Source organism: Tupaia chinensis, unplaced genomic scaffold, assembly GCF_000334495.1.
Source record: "Tupaia chinensis unplaced genomic scaffold, TupChi_1.0 Scaffold000503_1, whole genome shotgun sequence".
NCBI classification, from domain to species: domain Eukaryota; kingdom Metazoa; phylum Chordata; class Mammalia; order Scandentia; family Tupaiidae; genus Tupaia; species Tupaia belangeri.
In genome coordinates, this window is record NW_006160015.1 from 390,625 (window position 1) to 395,903 (window position 5,279).

The 5,279-nt window shown below is 35.9% G+C and overlaps 1 non-coding gene across 1 annotated transcript; it reads left to right on the forward strand.

Annotated features, from left to right (window-relative positions):
* Positions 1–3,125: 3,125 nt before the first annotated feature.
* On the forward strand, positions 3,126–3,316 carry LOC114009274 (U2 spliceosomal RNA). The gene has a single exon (XR_003550725.1). It is a non-coding gene; the product is annotated as a U2 spliceosomal RNA (small nuclear RNA).
* The last annotated feature ends 1,963 nt before the right edge of the window (positions 3,317–5,279 follow it).

The window sequence follows — 5,279 nt, forward strand, 5'->3', positions numbered from 1 at the left end:
AAATTTTCTCACCTGGGGGAAGGACATTCTTCCCAATTTCACAGCCCGAAGGAGGAGAAGAAAGGAGAAGACTAAATCACTACAGAAGTGCTTGGGAACATCACAGGCCCAGTAAGAGACTCAGATTTAATTATGAGGGCATAGAAGTCTTCCTATTCCCTACGCCATGCCACCGTACCCACAGGGCTCAAGTATAACAGTACCAGATCATAGGTGAAGTGTAACAAGGCACAAACTCTTTCTGAGGTGGAGGACAAAAACAAGAAGGGAGACAAAAACAAGATCAATGGAGGACTTTGAAGCCTCTGGACCCTGAGCTACTCTAAATAGTAAACAGAGCCCAAGCTTTAGCCAGCTTAACATAAAATCTAGAAACAAGGCCCTAAGTATAACTGATATGTTAAAAGAGGACTTAAGGTAAAATAAATAAATAAATAAATCCAGTGAAATAGAAAAGTTATAAAAAGAGAAAAGAAACAAAACATACAATGAGTAGAAAATGGTTATGACTCTAAGGGGACTTCAAAACTTAGTGGAAAAAAATGGAATTAAAGCACAAGTTTATTTTGGTGCCAAAAAATTAAAATCTATGTACAATCCATGTGTATTTTTTCATAATACACATTTTTCATGTACTTTTTAAGATTCCTTTGTATGGTAGATTTATTTTTAGAATTACTTTGTCTAACTTTATCTGTATATTTTAATTTGACTAGAGAGGGACAAAGAGAGAGAAAGTGAGAAAATAAGTCAGCAGGTCCGGGACTCAAATCACAGCAGGTCATGTGGGAGTCCAGTGCCCTTAACTACCACGTCATCTGCCAGTCCCTGTATGGTAGATATTAATACAACTACATTAGTACTTATTTTATATAGTAATGATCTTAATACACCAAGCGAAAGACATAGACTGACAAAGTGAATTTAAACAAAGAGCAAATTGCATGATGTATAAAAATCCACTTTAAATATAAAAACCAAGACAAATTAAAAGTACAGGAATAAAGAAAAACATTCCAGGCTGGAACAGCATTATCCATTTCAGGCAAAGAAGAAATAAGAAACATTAACTGGCATAGAAGTGGCGCTATCTAATAATAGTGGGCCACTTCTTCAAGAAAAACAAGAAGGGAGACAAAAACAAGATCAATGGAGGACTTTGAAGCCTCTGGACCCTGAGCTACTCTAAATAGTAAACAGAGCCCAAGCTTTAGCCAGCTTAACATAAAATCTAGAAACAAGGCCCTAAGTATAACTGATATGTTAAAAGAGGACATAAGGTAAAATAAATAAATAAATAAATCCAGTGAAATAGAAAAGTTATAAAAAGAGAAAAGAAACAAAACATACAATGAGTAGAAAATGGTTATGACTCTAAGGGGACTTCAAAACTTAGTGGAAAAAAATGGAATTAAAGCACAAGTTTATTTTGGTGCCAAAAAATTAAAATCTATGTACAATCCATGTGTATTTTTTCATAATACACATTTTTCATGTACTTTTTAAGATTCCTTTGTATGGTAGATTTATTTTTAGAATTACTTTGTCTAACTTTATCTGTATATTTTAATTTGACTAGAGAGGGACAAAGAGAGAGAAAGTGAGAAAATAAGTCAGCAGGTCCGGGACTCAAATCACAGCAGGTCATGTGGGAGTCCAGTGCCCTTAACTACCACGTCATCTGCCAGTCCCTGTATGGTAGATATTAATACAACTACATTAGTACTTATTTTATATAGTAATGATCTTAATACACCAAGCGAAAGACATAGACTGACAAAGTGAATTTAAACAAAGAGCAAATTGCATGATGTATAAAAATCCACTTTAAATATAAAAACCAAGACAAATTAAAAGTACAGGAATAAAGAAAAACATTCCAGGCTGGAACAGCATTATCCATTTCAGGCAAAGAAGAAATAAGAAACATTAACTGGCATAGAAGTGGCGCTATCTAATAATAGTGGGCCACTTCTTCAAGAATACATAGCAATGCAAACTGTGTACGCACCTAACAACACAGCATCAAAATATGTGAAATGGTATCTTATAAACTAAGAGAAGAAATAGACAAACCCACTACTGGAGTTGATAATTTTAATACTTCACATTTAGTATTTGATATATCAAGTAGGCAGAAAATCAGTAAAAATATAGTTGAACTGAGCAGCTGTATTTATCTATCTGAGATTTCTTGTAATGCATCCAATAACAGTAAAATGCAATTTTTCTCAAGCTAATATGAAGCTTTCACTAAGATAGTTCACATTCTGGGTCACAAAACATATGTCAATCAATTTAAAAACTAGAAATCTTTAAAACTGTGTTCTCAGGCCCCAATGGATATAAACTAGAAACCAATAACAGACAGATAACTAGAATTCTCCAAATAATTGGTAATTGTCAGCATATTTCTAAATAACACATGGGTCAAATAAGATGAGTCAGAAGAAATTTTTAAATAATTTGAACTAAAAGAAATGAAAATACAACTTATCAAAATTTATGGGATATAGTGAAAGCAACACATAAAGGAAAATTTATGACACAAAATATATTAGCAAATAAGATCTATAATGTATATGAATATCAAGCCATGTTGTACACCTTGAATATATACAATCTTTATTTGTCAATTAAATATTTTAAATGTGGTGCCAGTAGGTGGCATCATGGTTCGGGTGCTGGACTTGCACATGGCTGATGGCAGTTTGAATCCTGGATCTGGAGGCTTGCTTTCTCACTTTCCCTCTCTCTCTCTCTTTCTCTCTGTCTCTCTCTTTCTGGTGATTGCACATGTCCTATAACAAAATTTTGAAAAGAATAATACATAAAACTAGATGAAATAATTCTAAAAACTATTTTAAATGTCGGGACCAGCAGTTGGCATAATGACTATGTCACTGGACTCCCAAATAGTCGACCATGGTTCGAGTGCGAAATCTGGTGGCTTAGTTACACTGGGTGCGTGTGCGTGCATGCCAAAAATACCAAGAGGAGAATGGAGGAGAAGGGATTGCAGCGTGATTTCTCCTGGGGCGTGATTTCTTGCTTTTTGTCTCTCTCTGTCTTTCTGGCGAGCACATGCGCCCTATACCAAAAACCTCTCAAAAAAATTTAAATGTATCGGTTCTCTGCCTTTTGGCTAAGATCAAGTGTAGTATCTGTTCTTATCAGTTTAATATCTGATACGTCCTCTATCCAAGGATAATATATTAAATGGATTTTTGGAATAGGGAGTTGGAATAGGGGCTTGCTCCGTCCACTCCATGCATCGACCTGGTATTGCAGTACCTCCAGGAATGGTGCACCAAAAAAAAAAAAAAATGTAAGATAGTAGAAAGATCTCAAATTAGAGAAAATTGAGCATGGGCACAGAAAGGAGAAAGTCATGTGGGAACCAGCAGTTAGTGTAATGGCTATGTCGCTGGACTCCCACATAGTCGGTAGCAGTTTGCGTCCCGGACCCGGTGGCTTAAAACTCACGCCGGACGCGTGTGCATGCGTGCCCAAGATTCTGAGAGAAGAATGGAGGAGAAGGGATTGCGGCGTGACCATCCCCTTGGGGGGGGTGATTTCTCGCTTTCTGTCTCTCTGTCTCTCTCTGTCTGTCTGGTGAGCGCAAACACCCTATAGCGAAAACCTCTCTCCTCCCCTCCAAAAAAAAAAACAAGAAAAAGAAAGGAGAAAGTCATGTGAAAACACAGAATAGTCAGTCAAACCTCACAGTGAGAAATCGGGCACTCTCCCCCTAAGAGCAGGCATAAGAAAGGGAACCTTTCTGTGCTGTGTATATTCAGCACATCACTGGAAGTCCTAGCTAGTGCAATAAAATAAGATACATCATCTGAAATGGTATATGAAAAGGCAAAGACCCATAATAATTACTACAAACTGAAGACAAACAAATTTAGAAGACTCCCCAGTACCCAATGTTTCAGATTACTATAAAGCTTCTAAAATCAAGCCAGTGTGGTATGAATTAAATAACAGACAAACATTGATGGAACAGGAAGGTATTTCTCCCAAATAGACCCTCTCAAATGTAGTCAACTGCTCCTTGACAAAGGATCAAAGGCAATTCAATGGGGAAATGGCAGCCTGTGAAAGAATGGTCCTGGAATAGCTGTACATTTGTGTGCACAATGAAACAAAACCAATTCTATAAACAGACACAAGCCTTTAGTGAATATCAATTCTTAATGAATCACACAATTAAATGTGAAATGGACAACTATAAAGCTTTTAGAAGAAAAAATAGGAGAAAAGCCAGGTTACATTAATTTGGTGGTGAGTTTTAGGAAAAATACATAAAACACATGTCCATTAAAAAATTGGCATGTCAGGGCCAGCAGATGGTGTAGTGGTTAAGGTGCTGGACTCCCACATGGCCAGCCATAGTTTGAGTCTTGGATCTGGCAGCTTGAAACTCACCCTCGGTGCATGTGCATGCATGTCCAAAAATCCCAGGAGGAGAATGAAGGAGAAGGGATTGCAGTGTGGCCATCCTCCCAGAGAGAGTTCTCACTTTTGTTCTCTCTCTCTTTCTCTGGTAACCACATGTGCTTTATGGCAAAGATCTAAAAACAATAAGATAAAAAGATATGTCGGACTTTGTTAAAATGAAAAACTTCTATGTTGTGGAAGACATTAAGAAAATTAAGAGGTAAATACAGACTTCGATAAAATATTTGCAAAAGACTTACCTGATGAAACATCTCTCCACTATATATACAAAGAATTCTTAGAACTTAACAATAAGCAAACAATCTGATTTAAAAATGGGTAAAAGATCTAAGTAGAAAACTTTCTGAAGAATATACACAATGATAGATAAACATATAAAGCAATGTTCAAGCTTACTTATCAGTAGGGAATTAGAAATTAGAAAAAAGTGACATCATCACATAATCTATTAAAATGAATAAAACCTAAAAAAAAAAAAAGGACAATTTCCATTACTGCAAAAGGTGTGGACCCACCGGAACTGTTATTCTCTGTTGATGAGAATGTAAAACACTGTAGTCACTTTGAGGGATAGCTGGCACTTTCTCATAAATCCAAGTACAGTCTTAGCATGTAAACTTGCAATTGTTTTGATCAAATGATTTAATCAAGTGATTTGAAAATGTCCACACTAAAACCTAAACATGAATTTTTATAGTAGTTTTATTCCTAATTCTCCTAACTGGAAATGACTGAGGCGTTCTCTAATAGATAATTAGTAAACAAATTAATAGTTCTATCTAATGATTAAAAGAATCTTGAAATATCAAGCC